Raw genomic sequence first — 20,237 nt, forward strand, 5'->3', positions numbered from 1 at the left:
GTCCCCTACTATGATAGTATTTAAATCTGTTTCTCCCTTTAGTTCTGTTAGTAATTGCTTTACATATTTCAGGGCTTTCTTATTGGGAGCATAGATATTAAGTGTTATGGCTTTTGGGTTCATGGTTTCCTTTACCATTATGAAGTGTCCCTCACTATCTTTCCATACATTTTTTATTTCGAAGTATATTTTGTCCAATATTAGTACCACTGCTCCTGCTTTTCTCTGAATACCATTTGCTTGAAATATCATTTTTAACCCTTTCACTTTGCTCTATATTTGTCTTTGGAGCTAAGATGTGTCTCCTGGAGGCAGTATATGGTGGGGTTTTGCTTTTTGATCCAATCTACAACTCTGCACCTTTTTATTGGTGAGTTCAGTCCATTTACATTTAGGGTTATTATTGAAATATGAGGTCTACTTATAGCCATTTTATCTTTTGCTTTCTGGTAGCTCGGTATTGCTATTGCTTCCTTGTCCTTGTGTATCTGTTATCTTTATTTTGGTTGGCTTTTGTGGGTTTTCCCTCTGGTCCTTTTTGTTTTATGTTATATACTTCAGTTCTGAATCTTTGTTGTATGGTTACCATTATGAATATGTAAAGGACAGTTACATATATATGGTGATCCCTTTTCTTTGCCTTATCTCCATTTGTGAATTTAGATCTTTGAATCCTCTCTTTTTCAGTATTGTTGTCTCAATTTGTCCCAACGTATGTTTAATGTTCATTACTATCCTGCTATAGCAAACCTCTTCTTAGTGTTTAAGCTTATAATGCCCTATCCTTAGTAAGGGTTGCACTCCTCTGTTTCTATCAGCTTGCTAGTCGCCTTACTCCTAATAATCTAATTTTTTTGTCATTTTGTTTTAGGTGAGCTGACCCCTTTCAGTATTTCATGCAATGTAGGCCTCATAGTGGAGAATTCCCTCAATTTTTGTAAGTCTGGAAAGGTTTTTATTTCTCCTTCATATCTAAAAGAGAGCTTAGCTGGAAACATTATTCTTGGCTGGTAGTTCCTTTCATTTAATAGTTTGAATATTTGATTCCACTTCATTCTGGTTTGTGCTGAGAAGTCCAACAATAATCTAATGGGTTTTCTTTTATAGGTTACCATCTTTTTTCTCTAGCTGCCCTGAGAATTCTGTCTTCATCATTGATATTTGATAATTTTAATACAAGATATGTTGGTGAAGGCCTTTTTGGGTTGAGAGAATTGGGTGTTGTGTTAACTTCTTGAATTCTAAGCTCTAGCTCATTCCTTAGATTTGGGAAATTCTCATTCACCGTTTGTCTGAAAATGCTTTCTAGTCCCTGCTCCTTTTCCTGGCCTTAGGAAATCTCCATTATTCTTATGTTCTCTCTCCTAATGGTATCAGCTAGTTCTTGTATTTCTTTTTCATGGTTTTTCATTCTTCAGTTTCTCTCTTTTTCTTCTGATTTATTTCTAGATTTCTGCCTCTGTATCACTGATCCTTTCCTCCATTTGGTCAACTTTATTTCCCAAGCTTGTGATTTCTTTTTCAGCTCTTGCAGTGTGTTCTTCATCTCCATAAGTTCTATTTGGTTTGTTTCGAGGATTTCAGTCTCCTTGCTCTGCTCATCTAGTTGTTTTTTCAATTCCTGAAACTATTGATAGGATTCATTTTGGATCTCACTGAGTTTTTTCAGAAGCACCATCCTGAATTCTCTGCCATTTAAGTTGCGTATTTCCATACCTGTAAGCTTATTTTCTGGAGATCTTTCTTTCTTTCTTTCTTTCTTTCTTTCTTTCTTTCTTTCTTTCTTTCTTTCTTTCTTTCTTTCTTCTTTCTTTCTTTCTTTCTTTCTGAGATGCCTTGTGTATTTGGTTTTTCATGTTGTTTAATGTACTATTTCTCTCCCTGGACATTAATGGAAGTATATTCTGCTTTTTTTCCAGATAGAAGATTTATTATACAATGATCTCTCTAGCCTGTTGTAAAGAAGGCATTTTTCTTTGGTTTCCAGTACATTTCGTCTAAGCCCTTTAGATCCCTGCTTTATATAAAGTCTTAAAAATGCCCTTTTTTTTCCTTATAGATGTTTAGACACCTTTGCTACCCTCAGTCTCAGTTCCTGTCAGTGTTAGCGACAGTTTTGGTAGCATTTGCTTAGATCCCCCTGGGCTCCACAGTGTTTGGTCTCAGAGGGTATGGTGGAGGGAGGGCCCCTCTGGATTGGAGGATAGGGACTGCAGCTTAGCCTCGGTTTTGCAGCCATGGCTAGTAAAAATCAACTGTTGTTTCTCTACTGTCTCCACTTTTCTGCTATCCCTGCTTCTCTGCCTCTGCCCTAATGACTGAGTCTTGCCTCCAGCCATGTGGAACTCACAGCCCTCCCAGGCAGGGCTGCTCATGGAATTCACTGCACCTTCTCCCCTTCTCCTCCTCTTACAGGGAGCTCCGGCAGGCTGTGAGAGGCAGCTTCTTTGTTTCTTTCAGTCCACCACCCAACACAGGTTCTGACCTGTGGTAGCTCTTATGCTCAGATCTCACACTCATATGTACTGGTGTGCAGTTGGGGCGTTTTTTATTGAGTTTTAGATGTTCATCCTATTGTTGTTTCAAGGGGAGAGATCTGGGGCTGTCCCTCACACTGCCATGTTTCTGACATCACTTTCAAGAATCTGTTATCCATACTTTATGTCTTTCCCCCATGAATTGATCAGTTCTCTCTTTATATAAGTCTCCATCGAGGGTAGTAAAGGCATATTTAGATTCAGTATAGATATTGACATGTACTCCTGCTGCCAGCTGGAGGGCTCGGGTCAACACAATGAACTCTGCTTTTTGGGCTGAGGTTCCCCTAGTCAGAGGTTTTGCTTCAGTGGTAGAATGTAGAGTCACCACAGCATATCCTGCAAGATGTTCTCCTCCCCTCATAAAGCTGCTACCATCTGTGTAGTATTCCACACCAAGGTCCTCGAGGGGCTGGTCTGTCAAGTCGTGTGTAATGGAAAATACTTCACCCATGACTTCACTGCAATGGTGGTCTGGCTGGCCAAGCACAAAGGGTAGCAAGGTGGCTGGGTTCAAGTTTTGTACTACTTCTAGGCGTATGTGTGGATTCTCACACAGCATTCCTTGTTATCTGACCAACTGGGCATTGGTTAGCCAATATTGTTCCTTATACTCCAGTAATGTCATTACTGAATATGTACATGAACTGTCAGTCCTTGCCCCATAGTTAGTTTGTTGGCCTCTAACACAAAGAGGGCCGTGTCTGTGAGTGCTCACAAACAGGGTGGCCAGCCTTGGGTGACAGAGTCAAGTTGTTTAGAGAGATAGGCCACACCAGGCAAGGCCAGGTTCCCAACATTTGAGTCAGGACCCCGACTGCAATGCCTGCCCATTCAGGTACATATTAGGAAAAAGGGTTTGGAGAGTTCAGGCAGTCCCAAATCAGGTACATTAGTGAGGGCTTGCTTAATGTCTTCAAAGGCCCTTTTTGTGCCTGTTCCCATACTAGTGGTTCTCATTTGCCCCCCTTTGTGGTCTCATAAAGGGGTTTCACTAAGACAGAGTAGTTGGGTATCCAAATCCTACAGAACCCTATGGCACCCAGGAACTCCCAAACCTGGCATCAGGTAGATAGAGTGGGTATCGAGCAGACAGCCTCTTTTCTTTCTGGGCCAAGTTGGCATTGCCCCTGGGATATGTGGAAGCCAAGGTATTTAACTTTCTCCCAACAGATTTGGACTTTTTTTTTCTGGAAACCTTATATCCAGCTTCCCATAGGGTGAGGAGTGTTTGTGTTCCCTCCATACATTCTCCTTGTGTTTTCCCTGCCAGCAGTAAATCACCTACATACTGGAGCAGAGCACAGCCATTCTGGTCTGCTGGAAAGCTTTTAGGTCGGAGGCCAGTGCTATTCTGAAAATGGTCAGAGAATTTTTAAAATATGAGGCAATCGAGTCCAAGTTAGCTGGCCTTTTTCTCCATTCTCAGGATTTTCCTACTGGAAGGTGAAGATTAGCTGGCTCTGAGGGGCCAGGTATCTGCAGAAAAAGGCATCCTTAAGATCCAGACATGTGAAGAAGGTTGTGGGGATGAGTCCCAGGCAGGTGTACACATTGGGTCCAGAGTTATGGTAGCCTGGTTCATGGCCCACATGTCCTGGCTGGCTGATAATCGTAGGTCCCTGGTTTTTTGGAACAGTAAGAAAGGCGTATTCCATGGTTACTGGCACAGTCAAAGGATCCCATACTTAATGAGTCTCTCCAGATGTTTATGGATCCCAATCTATGCCTTGTGAGGGATAAAATACTGTTTCTGATATATGGCTCTGTTCCTGGTCTGAGCTCTATCAGTACTGGGGGAGTATTCCAGGCTAGTCCAGGGGGATTGTCTTCGGCCCATACCCCAGGTATTTTGAAGGGGCGCTCAGGTCCAGGTTGTGGCCTCCCTACTGTAGAGGAGACATTCTTCTTCCTGGGGAACCATGAGTGTCATGAACCTTGCTTCTGGTTTCCCTGGAATTAGGGCTACTTGGCCATGGAAGGTGAAAGATTTTTGGATATTCAATTTTCCTAACAAGTCTCAACCCATTAAAGCCACTGGGCAGTCAGGGAGGTATAAGAACTTGTGAATGACTTTGCAACCTCCCAGGCTGCATCATCTGGGCAGCAGAAAAGGGAGATGAGACTGGCTGCCCATAGCCCCTGCAATGGTGGCCTGTCTCTGTGAAAGGAGGCCTATGAGTTGAGTCACCACAAAATGTTCTACCCCTGTATCCTACAGTCATTCGGACCATAGGCTCCTGGGGGCCTAACAGAATGAAACCAAGTCTGGCCTACACTTCTCTGTAGTCTCCCAGGGCATCCAGGCCAACAAAATCATCTTCTGGGGCCTCAGGTGGTCACCATGTCAGCTGGTACCATCCTTGGAACACCTGGCCTCTTCCTCTTGGGCTAGAAGCAGGCTAGTAACTGCCCAACCGTTGGGGGCACTCATTTTTCCAGTGATCCTTTTGGTGGCAATGAGCACACTGGTCCCACCCCAACCTCATTTCTGAGTGAGGTGGTTCTTTTGGTCACCTTCTCCTCTGACCCCATCTACAGCATGTCGGGGCACCTCTCCAGGAGTGTCCTGATCGTTCTACTAGGGCAGCAGCGAGCAGATCTACTTTTCTTCTCATTTTTTGGTCTGCCTCTCATTGTGCTTCTTCATCTTGGTTGATGAACACTTTTGTTGCCACCTCTAACAATTGATGGGCATTCATACCAGAAAAACCCTCCAATTTTTGCAGTTGGTGCCAGATGTCACCCTGGGCCTGACCGACAAAAGCTGCATTAACCATCCTCTGGTTTGGGGCTGCCTCTAAGTCAAAGGGGGTATAAAGGCAAAACACAGCCTCTAATAGAATTGGCTTAGGCTTTCCTCAGGTCCCCGGAGTACCTCCAAGGTCTTACTCATATTCATGGTTTTCATCCTTCCTTTCTTCCAGATAGCACTCTAGCATCTGTAGTCCCCTGTCCTCATTGGGATCCCATTGGGGGTCATCCTTGGGGAACTGGTTTTGGGCATAGGCTTGAATGTTTAAGGTCCCTGCCAAGGCATATGCCTCTCGCCACTTTAAAGCAGCCTGGGTGATTCACCAGCATTCCTCTGTATTGAAGAAGGTCAGGAGGAGCTGGCAGCAATTGACCTAGGTGGGCTTATGCATCTGGATGAGAGATTACAGTAGGTCAATCATGACCTCAGGCTTCTCTGTGAAGGAGGGAGTATGATTTTTCCAGTTTAAGAGGTCAGTGGTGGTGAAGGGCTGGTACACAAAGGTGCATCAGCCAGACTGTATGTGGCCATCCTGGTCATAGTATATGGGGTCCTGTGTTTCACACAGGAGTAGTTGGAGGGCCTCTCCTCTATAGACTGCTGCTTTTGGTCAGGTTCTGGTTGGGCCATCCATAGGGGGTCAGGGCTGGAGGTGGTAGAGAATCTACAGAGGTCAACGAGGATGAGGTGTCGGTGGATTCCAAGCTGTTTTCATGTGGACTTGAGGACAAAGGTCTCAGGGGCATAGCTGGCTGCTCCGAGGCCCTTGGCAGGGGTGGATAAATGGGAGCATATGGCGATGGGGTATCCTCTGGCTCACTTGGCAAGATTGGTTTCTTTTCTTTAGGTCAGGATTTGGAGGTTGCAGTGGCCCAGGCTAACATTACTCTGCAATTCCCTTCTAGACAGGCTCTCAACCAAAGGGGTTGGGTCAGGACCACATCCTGCCAACTATTAATATAGAAGAACTGGTCTGGATGACTGGGATTCCCTGCAATGACCTGGCTATGACTGCCTTGTCCAGAGATCCTTCTGATGACCACCCCACATCAAATGAGGGCCAGTCTATCTCACAAAAAAATATGAAGTTTCTGGGGGGAGGTGAGCTTCACACCATAATCTCCTGAAAAGCCCTCCTTAACATTATCATACAACCTAAAGGGTCTGCTTACTCTCTTGTCCATCCACATTCCACCCGTGTGATGGTGACACACACAGGCTCAGGGATTCACTTCGCCTTTCTCTGGCTGTTCCCCTTGCGGGGATATTTCAGGTGCCTCTTAGCAATTGGTGGATCGGTATAAGCCCCTGACTTGGGTCACTGGAATAGACTCCTCAAAGAGATCCAGTGATACAACTCTAAGCTATACGATATTCACCACGGACCCGCAGATAAGGGCTCAACTTTCACTTTGCGGCCAAGCTGTGTCTCATTCATACTCAGGTACTCATCATTCAAATACCACCCTCCACCCAAAATACCTGAGAGGTCATAGTTTCATCTCCCTCCACAGACTACTAGGATGACCTCAGGAGTTGATCAGACTCCTTTTCTGCCTCTTTAGGGGCAAGTCAAATACCTGGATCCAAGTCCTTACCAGTCCATTGAGCAGTGCTCCTGTGCTGGTTCTTGCCCCTCACTGTGTTCTGTTGTGTTCTTGGAGCCACCACCCCAGTCCGCTAGAGGAGTCATTTACCCACTCCTACAGACAACAGGTCCACTAATGCCAGGTAGAGTCTGCTTCTCCTAGCATCCCGGGGGACAACCCCAATGACAAGGGGGGAAAAACTGACTGTCTCTGATCCCAAAGGAGCCCCCAGAAATGTAGAATACTTGGACAGAGAGATGGAACATCAAGGCAATAAGCAGGAAGTAACATTTATTGGTGCCGGCACTGGCTCAGTGGATTCACACTGAAAGGCTGAGACCCAATCATAGTGGGGCTTTCCCTTTTATACACATCTTATGCTTCCTCATAGTTAGACTTGCATATTCTTTCTAGAGAAAGAAAAGGTATTTTGATTGGGCCATAAAGGAAAGTGAATAACTTTCAATCGTCCTAGGAAGCAGTTAACTCGGGCCTCATTACCACAGTGCTGTGAGAGGAGAGGTAGTGTCAGTGGAGGGCAGGGCTAGCTTTTTCAGGAGAGCCATGTCCCTGTATTCTGCCAGCAGGCTGCATGGGGAGAGAGAGCTCATGGGGGAAGCTTCAAGGCCTGGTAGCCCATCTCCTTCCTGATGCCTGTCAGAGTCCTCCAGCACCTTCAGGCAACATGGCAGCAAGATATTCTCTACCCTAGAAGGAACCAGAACCCTCAAGCAACAGGCATCTGCTTACCTCCTGGTCTAAGAGCCCAAGCACTACTTGCTGTTCTGTTATTTCATTTCTCCCTTACATTAATTGCTATCATTGAATGAAAAACAAGACTGTGTCAGGGAACCAGGGGTGGTGTTCAAGACTGCCATTCATTTCTGAAAGTATTCACTTTTGGATTAGTTCAGAAAGTGACCTGCCTTGATTACATTACAGAGTTCCAACTGAAATGTTTCAGAGGACTAGAACTTAACAAGACATTTTGACAACACTAGGGTGAGATCAGATCACTCAAAGAATGTTCTTGTATTAACCAGAAACATTGGAGACCCTGAGATGTCTTCAGGACCTTTGTATGAGCAAATACATAGTAACGGGTCTCCTCAAGTCAAGTTATAAAAACACTGGTCTGTCCCAACAAATGGTTATGGTTTCTTGTCCTGGATAATAAAGGTTAAAATATGTCTTATTTTCCTTTATACCTTGTCTTCCAGGTAGCTCAGTGCCTGCTTTTATGCTCAATTCCAGACCTACTTTCCTTGGACTGGTCCTCTGGTACAGTCCCTGGTCTCTTTCCCCTCTTTGTTGCATGAGGCTGTTTAATTTTTGTTTATTGTGACCATTATTGCTGATCGTGGGATATTTCTTCAGAAGGAAGTTGGGTGAATACAAGTAGGTGAGATAAAGAGTAAGTAATGCTGGGAGGTGACTGTGTCCTTAAAGGGCTCTCTGCCAAGGATGAATTAGGCATGTGGGCTGCTGGAAAGGAAGAGAAAGGACTGAAGGCCTCAATGGTGGCAACCAGGGACCAGTTATCAAGGAGCACACACCTATGGTGACAACACAGCAGGTCACTTGAAATAAACAGAATTGTTGCAAGTTAGCATGAATAAAAAACTTCATATGCACAGAAGAGAAAACCATCCACAGCTTCTTGTTTAGTGGTCGTTGCTTTCATATTTCTTGGCTATCTTGGCCTATATCTGAGGCAATGGTGGATGTGTTTATGTTGTGCTACACTCACTAACTTTGTGCCAGAAAGAAGCCTAAGGCACTACATGAGCTACTGTCTTATAGTAGCCAGCCTTCCTCTCACTGTGACTCACTCATTGTTCCTATTTTTTTCAATAATGAAGATAATGCTGCAGTGAGCCTGCTAGTTCATATATAGCTTTCTCCTTCTTTTAAATCATATTCACAGGGTAATTGCTCAAATGTGGAATTAGTGTCCCAGAGTATGAGTGTTTGAATGCAATAGTGTGTGGATCTGGCCTGAAGGAATGAACCAGTTCCCAAAACCACAGCATGAGAAGCTTGTTCCTATACCCCAGACTTGTCACTATTGGGTTTGGCATTAAGACATTAATTTGGTATAAAACTATACCTTATTACTCAATCTGAATTTCTTTGCTATGTGGTTGAGCAGGTCACTACTTTATGATGTCATAATCTTGTTTTTTTTTTCTTTTTCTTGCTGATTGTGTTTCATTCTCATAAACTTCTTGTAACTATTGCACCTTTATCAGTGGAGGATTAATAAATTCATTAAAATTTGAGGGAATTTTTATGTTAAAAATTAGCTATTGGTCTGTCATATTTTATACGAATAGCTTTCTAGCCTGTTTTCCTTCTTGTTTTATTTTTCCCTCCAGAAATTCAGATTGTTTTCTAGTTAAGTCATGGCCCTGATTTGCCAGTGAAATGGGACTGCCCCGTTATCATTCCCTGCCCTGAGTTTGGAGGCCAAGTATGGCTGAGAGCGGTCTTTGGGGGCAGGTTTTGTGCATTTGAGGCCTAAACCTGGACCTTGGATTATGCTTTATTCTCACTTGGGCCCCACAGGCCTGGGAGCTGGGGCAAGTCTGTACCTGGACAAGGCTTGTGGGCCACGCTATCCTCAGATCTGAAAGACCAGGATGAGTGAGCTTCCAACTCAGCCCCAGGAAGGTAACCACAACAGACTGCTTACCTGGCTGTGGGTTCTCCAAGACCCATCCATACCTGAGAAGGGGAGTCCCTCGGGTTCATCCTTCAGCGTCCAGGAGAGTAATCCTGGGGTTGGATGGGAGCATGCCCCCAGTAGAGGGTTTTGTTCAGCAGAGTCAGAGATAGGGATGGGTCAGTCAAGATGCTAAGCAAGACCCCTCTTAGCTATTCATGTTCTATAGACCTCCATACCCAGCGTCTCTTCAGCCTCCTCCTCATCACACTATTGCCTTACGTACCTTGGATACCTGTCAGTCCCACTGTTCATGCAGTATCTCCTCCTCCAGGAACCTCCCCTTGCTGACTGCTATAGCGCTTACTGGAGGCACATCCTGGAGGACTCCCAGTAGAACTGTCCCTTTAGGCATGAACTGGCTATTTACCTGGCTTACAAAAAGGTGTAGTACGAGGTCAGACTGAATGCATGTGTTGGATGATTGGATCCCAGGTTCTGCAAGGTAAGTAAGATTCTCCTCTGGGCCCTCTGGGATTCCCTTGCCCCCTTCAGATGAAAGTATGATATTTGGGGGTGCTCTGAGTGGGACAGAAGGCTGTCAGTGACTCCCTCCCTGTCTTATCGCAGAGCCTGGGCACAGCTCAGGAGGGTAGCAAGCCGTCCCCCATGTCTCTGGCCTCCTTTATGTGTGAGTCACCATCTTGGAATAGCCTTCATTTATTTTAATTTAACAGCACTCTGCTCATCCTGAGAGCACTACCACCAGCTTGTCCTTCATTCCACTGTAGCTTTACACTCTGTGAGGGAAGGGGGCTGGGTGCAGAGTGCTTTGCAATAATCATATATTGCACCATATTTCAAAAATTTTTTTCTAAGCAGAAGCAATGAGAGAAATTTACTAGCCTGTCAAAAAATCCATTGTTCATCAAACTGGAGAAAGGAAAAGCAGAGGTCATCAATTTATGTGCAGTGTCTCAGGAAAGGATTAAATCATTTAGCAACGTGTCCTTAAGAAATCATTGGAGGCTCACACTGCACTTTCTATTCCTAGAACTTCCCATCAAATGCATTTTCCAAATGCAAAGAAAGTGTGATGCTATGGCCATCTTCTCAGCTGTTCAAAAACTGTGTGGTAGAATTCTAGGGAGAGCTGTGTATGTGGGTGTGTGTGGATACACACTTGTGTGCCTACAGATGCCAATAAATAAATGCTCTGATTACATAAAAACACACAAAACAATTGTCTAGCTGTGATAGTTTTCAGTTTTCTTACATTTGCCACAAATTCATCTAGATAAATAAAGCCATAAATATATCTAAGCCCCTAGCTACAAGATTCCAGAAGGCTTGTTAGAGTCCCCTTTTGTTATGCACAGAGCTCTGCAGGCTTGGCATAGTGTTGTCAGGTGATCAGAGGAAGGGGTAAACTGCCCCTTGAGAGTCAGTGGACCAGTAGTTGGGAGTTTTGGCTTTGAAGCCAGCTAGATCTAGGTTCAAATTGCAGCTCCTCACTAGCAAGTTGTATGACTTACCCCCTCAACACTTTCCTCTTAGGGCCATGTGAGCCTGGAATGTGTGGTACCGGAACTGGTGTTTAGATTTTTGGATGGGAGTCCTTTGGTCGTTAATGTACCTGAAGTTCTTACACCTGTCTCAGCAGGACAGCCAATCCCTGCCTTGACCATGCATGAGGCAGGAGGTGTGGATAACTAAATTTTGTGACAGTAATTTTATGTGTCAACTTGATTGAGCCATGGAGTACCCAGATGAAACAGTATTTCTGGGTGTGTCTTTGAGGGTATTCCCAGAAGAGATTAGCATTTGAACTAGTAGACTAAGTAAAGCAGATTGCCCTCCCCAGCATGAGTGGCCCTCATACAATCACTTGAAGGCCTAAATAAAACAAAAAGTTGTGAGGAGGGAGCATTTGTTACCTTCCTGCCAGTCTACTGGTCTGGGACATCAGTCTTCTCCTACCCTTGGACTTGGACTTATACCATTAGCCCCCTGATTCTAAGGCCTCTGGCTTCAGACTGTAACTATACCACTGGCTCTCCTGAGTCTACAGTTCGCAGATGACAGACCCTGAGACTTCACAGCCTCCATAATTGCATGAGCCAATTCCTCATAATAAATCTTTCTCTAGATAGATAGATAGATAGATAGATACATAGATAGATAGATAGATGATAGATAGATAGATAGGATGGATATATATACATACATACATACATACATACATACATACATACATACACACACACACACACACACACACACACACACACACACACACACATATATATATATCCTATTGGTTCTGTTTCTCTGGAGAAAAAAGACTAATACAGATAATACAGATATGAAGGTGGACAACACAGCCTAATCATTCATGAAAAAAAATTTTGAAATATTTTTGTTGGAATTAAACAGGAAGACATTTTAAACATTAATCACCCAGTTTTGTTCATCTGCAAAACACTCGCCGCGCACCTCCTGTGCCAGGCCCTGATCCAGGGATCCCAGGGTGGACTAGCTGCCAATCTGTCATCATGGGGCTCAGGTTCTTGAGGGATAAGGGTGGTAAACTAGTGGATGAGTTGAGGAGCACAGAAGGGAGGTACTGTGTAGGCAATAGCAGAGCCCTGGCAATGGGGGGGGATGGCAGTGACTGTAGATAATAACTACATAGGTTACCGAAGCCAAAGAACAATGGGCACCACCTGCCTCCTAGAGAAGGCATTTGGGTGGGAAGGCAGGAGAAGCTCAGCAGGTCTGTGGAACAGCGGGGTTTGGGAGAGCTTCCAGACTCACCAGGAGAGGCCCTGGAGAGGGTGCTTGGTTGAGCTGACAGACTGTACCTTCAAATTTTATTTCCATCCATCTTAATGAAGGTGCTGAGGCAGAGACCATCCATAGCAGGACAGGGCAGGCCTGCACAGACGCCCTTGTAGGGCCTGGGGCTGTGGCCTGTGGACTCTGAGGGCCTGGAGCACCTCACTTTATCTTGCCTTTCCTGGAGCATCTTTTATTTTCCTCTTCCTGTGACAATATCATGCTTCCCACTCAGCCTCAGGAGGCCCAGCCCATGCTCCTTTACCTGCTTTCCCCACAGTGTTACCTGCACTCTGCCTGGCTCCTAGCAGGTGCCAGAAATGTGGCTAATGGCATGGTAAGTAATAGATAGCCTTGGCCAATGAGAGTCTGGAGGTGAGCCCTTGCAGCCACCTCAATGGTCATCATCTGTGGACTGGTCTTCCCCCAGCCTGCAATCATCCCTTGGAAGGTTCATGGGGCAGCTCCTGTCTACACACTCCCTGCTCCCATGCCCTGTCATTACTTAAGTGGTGACTGCTGGAAGTGCTTCTTCAGCTGCTGGAAACAGTGGCAAGTGGGCTTATCACAGGGTTGGAAGGCCAGTATCCTTCAGGATGGCCAGAGACATTCTCATGTCAGAGGGCAGTGGGGCTTATAGCTGTGGGACTGTTTTTATTCTCTCCAGGGGAAAAGAAGCCATCTCTGCCAATTACAGGCTTCACTCAGACCTGTCTTCGGCTATGGCCAGGGAACAAGAGAAAGGATGAGGCCCCTTAGATGCATACCTTTGCCTCACCTCCCTGTGCTGCCTACACCTCCCTCCTGAGCTCTTGAATCACCAGATGCTTACTGTTTCCTAGAGAGGCAGGTGGCCATGTGTACTTCTGAAAAATCCTGAGGCTGTGCTCAAGGATGGGCAGGGACCAGGCAGGAAGCAAGATTAGGGACTCAGAGACCCAACAGGTGTTGGAATGAGGCAAGGGCTCTGCCCATTGTCACAGCTTGGGTGCTTGGGGGCAGGTACATGGTATCCATTCCTCCAGGGGAGCTGACCAGCTCTTTGTTGGGACAGCGGGTTTTGGGAGACAGGAGGTGTCCTTGAGAGGGAGAGACTGAAGGTGCAGGGGAACCCAGGCTGGAGTTGCCAAAATTGAAAGGGATCATTCCCAGTGTGTGTGGGGGTGGGTGGGTGGTCATTGAAGGTCCAGAGGCCCTGGGAGTATACACAGTAAGATGGGCTGCAGCTGAGAGCAGCTGAAATGAGGGAAGGAGGAGAACCAGGGGTCCTATGAAGTAAAGTCAGGGGTCATGGACAGCATGAAGAAAAAGAATGCTGAGTGAGGTGTGGTGGGGACAACAGACGGAAAGGTGTCTTTCAGGTTTGCCAGCATGCCGCTTCACCAGGAGACTAGTGTGGATCCAAAGAGACAGTGGGTATGGTTCTTGGTTCTCCAGATGGGTTCCTTGGGGCATGAGGGTGCTACATAGAAAATGGTGCTGAGATTAGCTGAGTTTGGGAATGCTGGATTTATCATGCTAAATAGCCTTCTTACTGGTGACCACCCAAAGCTGGACCTCCACAAGGTGTTGGAGAGTCAATAGCACTCAGGGCACAGATGAGAAGAGATGGTACAGGCTCTGCAAAGTTGGCTGTAACAGGAAGAGAACTTGAGGGGAACATGGGACAGAGGGAGACTTTTTATCTCTCCTTTTATTTTAAAGAGAGAAGGAATTTAAATAGAGTTATATATGTATTAGAGACAGGAGTGGGTAAGAAAATGTTGAAGTCAGGATTGAGGCAGCCAGGAAAGAGGGTTGCAGAGCTTATGGGGAAGTGACAGGAGAACCACTGCTTCATCACTTCTCTTGGTGTGAGGGTGTGAGTGTGTGTGAGCTAGTGTGTGAACAAGAGAGTATGTGTGTGAGAATGTGTGAGTGTGCGTGGTGGGGGAAGGGTAAGTTTCCAGGATATAGAGACAAAGGGTGGCTGGATCCAAGGGTGAGCCCCACCAAGGTCAGAGGCCATGATTTTGTGGTGATTCAAACAGCAACAACTGTTTCTTTCCAGGAATCAAGAAGGTGGGTAACTGGTTGATTCAAGTTGGAGGCCTTACTGAGTGTCAGTGGAAGCATCAGAGATCATAAATGGTGTTAAGGACTTGGTGAGAATGGAGATAGAAGAGGGCGTTTGAATTTGAATATTTGAAATCTTCTGGTGCTAGAGTAAATGGTAGACCATCAAGGGCTGCAGTGAACCTCCTTCCAATGCTAGAAGAGAGAGACCCAGAGCAAATGTAAAACCAGGGGATACCTGGGGAGACAGACCAGAGTCAGTCCAGTTGCAAGGAAAAAACTAGTGAGGCAGCCTCAAAGTCATGCTGTGTTTTTCCCTTTTTCTGCTTGTAGGGGCTGAGCCCCTCCATTCTGACCTTGGAGGGGCCCCTCTGCCACTGGGCACCGAGGGTACTCAGAGCAGACAGGAAACTCAGAACGAAGCAAAATTAAGACCATTCCCACATGAGCAGTGACCAGCTACTCCAACCTGTCCCTTCAGCCCCACCTATAGGTATAAAGCTGGCAGCAAACTGGTGACACCAATGTGGTGATATCATGCCATGCTGGGTCCACCTGGGCATAAGGCTCATAGTAATGGGTATGAGGGCTGTGCAGCTTCTGGATATTCCCTTTCTTACTCTGATCTTATCTGGAGAAGCGTGAGACAGACTGCACATCTACCCCTGGGAGACATTAATGGCCAAGGTGGCTGATATCCCCAAGGAAATAAGCATGAGCTCACAGGCCTCTAGTAAAAGAACAGAACCCCATGACAGACCCCAAAGGGAGTCATCTATGCCAGAGGAGACAGACTAATAGGACAGACAGAGCAGGTACTTAAGATAAGCAACCAAAGTCTTTAGAGTCATAAAGGAGAATTTGGGGAATATAAGCTCAAAAGAAGCAGTTATGAAGATGAACCAGTTAGAAATGTTGGGGATGACAAATACAATATACATGTTGAAATGGACTGGAAGATTCACTGAGGGACTATGCCAGCAAGCATCAAGAAGGGAGAAGATGGAAAGCATAGGAGGAAAGTTGAGAGGTGTGAAAATTAGAAAAAGAAGTGTCTTCATCCTTCTATCAGGAGTCCTGGAAAGACAGAAAAAAGGAAATGGGAAGAAAATATTTGAATAAATGCTGAAGGAGAATTTCCAAGAATTAAAAACATAAGACTTTAGATGGAAGCATTCAAGTGTCTAGAAGAAAAAGTGGTTATGGAGAAACAAGAGTCTGACCTTAGATCTCTCAAGGCCATGTGAAGAACCAAGTCCATTGTCAGGTCCATGGTGAGTGGCATGAGGCTAATACTACGCAACATACAGGGCTGTGATAGGGACAAATCTAAAAACGGATGCCCTGTGTGAAATGAAAGAAACAAGGGGAACCCTAGAGCCCAAAACTATTAATGTCCACCACAAAAGCCCATATAAATAATACTTTGTAATTTTCTTATCTACCTTTATACCCAAATAAATAAGTAGCGTGTGGACTATAAGGCACATGTAATAGATGAGAGGCTGCTGGGGTGGAGCATGTGAAGAATGGGATCAGAGATGGTGAGTGAAAGGAAAAAACAACACCAACAATAACCAGTACTGAAGTGGGACCTGGTGTGGACTGATGATGATGGGTTGGGGAGAGTCAGAGGAGGAGGAGGAAGGAGGAAGGAGGGAGACACCCTCTGAACTGAGGAGTGATCAAGTTTGTGCATCCAAGCCTCTAAACACACACAAAAAATGAAGTGCAAGTAAACCAGAAATAGATCTTATAACATCTAGACCAGCTGGGGAGGGAAAAAGAACAAGAAAACTCAGTCCACTAGGGACAAAAGAAGAAAGTCCTAAAACACATGGTAGATAGAAAGTAAGACAGTAAAAGTAATTCAAAATATATCATTAAAAATAAATTCTCAAACTAAATTTTTTTAAAAGGAAACTATATAATATATACGAAATACATGAAATCTGAAACGCACAATTTTAAAATTTGACATCTTGGGCCAATATAGAACCCCACACTCAACATGTTGGACATTCATTTCTCAGCACAGATGGAACCTTTATTATATTGACCATGTAGTGAGCCACAAAGAAAACTTCAACACATACAAAAGATGGTATATGCGACATGCTCTCTAATCAAGACACAATAATATTAGAAGTCAATCACAGAAAGACAAGCCCCAAACCCAGATATATCTGGAAACCAAAATAATTCATGGGCCAGAGGAGAAATGATCATTGGGCAGAGTGTTCTATATAAATATCAATAGGACCTTATTGGTTGACTGTGTTATTCAAATATATATTCTTGCTGATTTTCTGTCTAGCAGTTCTAACAATCGCTGAGAAGGAGGCATTGAAATCCCAACTATAATTGTTGATGTATCCATTTTTTCTTTCAGCTCTATCAGTTTTTGCTTTGTGTATTTCGAGGCACTATTTTTGGTTCATATACATTTAGAGTTTTATGACTTCCTGGTGGATCGATTCTTTTTATCATTGTGTAATATTTCTTTTTGCTTCTAATAATTATTAGATAATATAGCCACTCCTGCTATTTAAAAACTAACATTCACATGGTAAATTTTTTTTCTATTTCTTTCAACCTACCTAGACCACTGAATTTGAAATGAGTTTCTTGTAAACAGTATGTAGTTCAACTGTGTTTCTGTTTAAATCTACTCTTCCCATCTCTGTTTTTCCGTTCGTATATTTAGACTATCTACATTTCAGGTCATTGTTGATATTTTCGAGCATAAATCTGCCATTTTATTATTTGTTTCGTGTTTGTTTTCTCTGATTCTCATTCCTGTTTCTCTATTATTCTCTTCCTGTGTATTGCTTGAATAATTCTTAGTATTTCATTTTGATTTATTTATAATGTTTTTGAGTATGTTTCTTTGTATAGTTTTCATTTTGGTTGCTCTGGATATTACAAAATACATATTTGACTTATCACAGTGTGCTAGTATCAAAATTTTACCACTTAAAGTGAAATGTAGCAACCTTCTTTCATTTAGGTCTATTTTCCTTCCCTAATTTTATAAATCATTATCTTGTGCATCAGATAATATTATAATTTTTGTTTCAATCTTTAAATATGATTTATAAAACCCATGAGAAAAAGGATAATCTATTGTTTGTGCATTTCTGACTTTCTGTTCTTCTTTCTTCCTGATGTTCTGTAATTCCTTCTTTTATAATTTCTTTCCTGTTTTAGATCTTCCTTCAGCCAATTTTCAAGGATATGTCTTAAGGTGACAAATTATTTGTTTTCTTTCATCTGAGAATATCTTTACATCCCCTTCATTTCTGAGGGATATTTTATAGGATATAGAATTTTTGATTGACAGGTTTTTTTTTTTTCAGCATTCCAAAAATGTACTAATTCTTCCTGGCTGCCATGGTTTCAAATGAGGTAAGGCATCATTTCTTTCTGGATGTTTTCAATATTTTCTTTGTCTTTAGTTTTAAGAAGTTTAACTATGATAAGTGTTTTTGTTTTGTTTTTGTTTTTGTTTTGAGTTTACCTTGCTTGTGATTATTGCAGTTTCTTGAATCTGTAGGTTTATATCTTTATTAAAATGAGACTTTTCATCTATTATTTCTTCAAATACTCTTTTAGATTTCTTTTTTCTCTCTTTCTGAGACTCTGATAATATGGAGATTGAATCTTTTCTTATTGTCCCACAAGTATCTGAGGCTCTGTTCATATTTTTCAGTCAATTTTTTTTCTATTATTTATATGGATAAATTCTGTTGATCTGTCCTCAGATCATAGATTTCATCCTCTATCATCTCTACTGCTAAGTCCAACCAGCAAGTTTTTAATTTCTGTTATTATATTTTTCAATTCTATACTTTTTCTTTTGTTCTTTTTTATAACTTCTACTTATTTTCTGGTATTTTCTATTTTTTTTTATGTATTATTAATTGTTGAAGCATTTTTATGATGGTTCCCTTAAAGTCCTTGCCAAAATATGTCAACATCTGATTTATCTCAGTTTTGTTGTCATTTGATTGTCTTTTGTTATTCAAGTTGTTATTACCCTGGTTCTTGGTATGATGGATGATTTTTTTTTAATATCCTGGACATTTTTGTCTATATTAGAAGACTCTGATTTCTATTTAAAATTTCTGTTTTAGCAGACAATTACCTTGTTTGGATTTAGTATATTTTTGTGGGCTGTGGTTCTAATGGCAGTTTGATTTTCAGACATCTTATGGTGTTGTTATTTTAATTGGCTTGGTTTAGCTGATGCCTCCAGGTTCCTGTTGGTTCCTGCTGTTGCTCCTTGGAGGCCTGAAGGATTTCCCTAGACTTGTCGGCCTATTGTCACTCCGTGAAGGTGGGGTGTTTCAGGATCAAAAGAACAAAGATTTTCTGGTTGGAGCCCTGTTGTGGCAGCATCTCTCCTGCTTTTCGGGAACAGGAAGTGCCTCCCAGGTTAGGTACTTGTTGTGGGAGTCCTGCCAGTGACCTTCCCCTGCCCTACTATTTCTGCACAGGGCGGTGAGTGTCAGGCCCACAAAGCAGGTGAATGCTTCTCCTGGCCACTTACTGATAGTGGGCTCCCAATCTATCCCTCTTGCTAGTGGTACTGAGTTCTAGGAAGGATCTATGAGGGAACCTGTTGTCTAATAATGTGAATCCCCATGACTGCATGAGAGACTCATAAGGTTCTTGATGATGTTACACCGGTAGAAACACTGCGTGTTGGAGTTAAAAGTGCAAAGAAAATATAAAATGAAAGATGGTTGTTAGACTCCCAAAATTCTATAGGCAAGAAATGGACAGATTAAACTGCTCTTTAAGAAAAAGAAAGGATAGCTGAGAGGGCTGAGCTTTGAGGCACAGAGGATTAGTCCCAGACCTTGAAACAAAATGGAATTTGCCTGGCTTGACTTTAAAATTGCTTGGGACTGCTGACTTTTTTCCCCCTCTTATTTATTCTGTATTTCTATAACTGTTATCCTATTGCTGTCCACAATTTCATTTTGAAAGACAGTAACTTGTTTCTTGAGTTTCACAGGTTCGAAAATAAAGAGAAACTGTGTCTCAAGATGGATCATCCGCAGAGCCTCACACATACTCGATTTAGATAATATAATTTTAAACTTTTGAACTGATAAGGTTTGCATGAGATTTTTGGCCTCTGAGTTGATGCTGTAATGGGTTGATAATTTGGAGGACTATAGGATGGAGTGTATTTTGCATGTGGAGTAGATGTTTCTCTTTGTGGGCCTGAGGGTGGACTGTGGTAGGCAGAATAATGGCCCCTCAAAAATGTCCACATCGTAATTCCAAAACCTATGAATATGTTATAATAAATGGCAAAAATTAAAAATGCAATTTAAATGTTAATCAGTTGACCTTGAGATGGGAGATCATTCTGGATTATCTAGGAGCATCCAGTATAATCACAAAGATCCTTTTAAATGGAAGGTGAAAGCAGAATAGAGAAAGAGATGGAAGCAAGAAAAGGACTCAGTCTGATGTTGCTGGCTCTGAAGATGGAAGAAACAGGTCTGGAGCCAAGGAATGTGGGTGGCCTCTAGAAGATGGGAAAGGCATGGAGAAGGATCCCCACCTAGAACCTCCAGAAGAAATGTAGCCAGCCCTAGTCCTGCTGACACCTTGAGAAAATTCAGTGAAATCCATTTCAGACTTCTGATGTTCAGAACCAGGAGATAATAAATTTGCATTTCCTTAGACCACTAAATTTGTGATAATTTATTATAGCAGCAAGAGAGGACTAACATCTTGATGCAAGACGGGGAAAATTTCCCCAAGTGAAGGGGATACCG

At 43.2% G+C, this 20,237-nt stretch overlaps 1 long non-coding RNA gene across 1 annotated transcript; it reads left to right on the plus strand.

Annotated features, from left to right (window-relative positions):
• The first annotated feature begins 1,853 nt into the window (after positions 1-1,853).
• On the plus strand, positions 1,854-19,492 carry LOC118603891. The gene is made up of 2 exons (XR_004951441.1): positions 1,854-10,051; positions 17,799-19,492. It is a non-coding gene; the product is annotated as an uncharacterized LOC118603891 (long non-coding RNA).
• The last annotated feature ends 745 nt before the right edge of the window (positions 19,493-20,237 follow it).

This window comes from Rousettus aegyptiacus, unplaced genomic scaffold (assembly GCF_014176215.1).
Source record: "Rousettus aegyptiacus isolate mRouAeg1 unplaced genomic scaffold, mRouAeg1.p scaffold_m13_p_6, whole genome shotgun sequence".
Classification (NCBI taxonomy): Eukaryota; Metazoa; Chordata; class Mammalia; order Chiroptera; family Pteropodidae; genus Rousettus; species Rousettus aegyptiacus.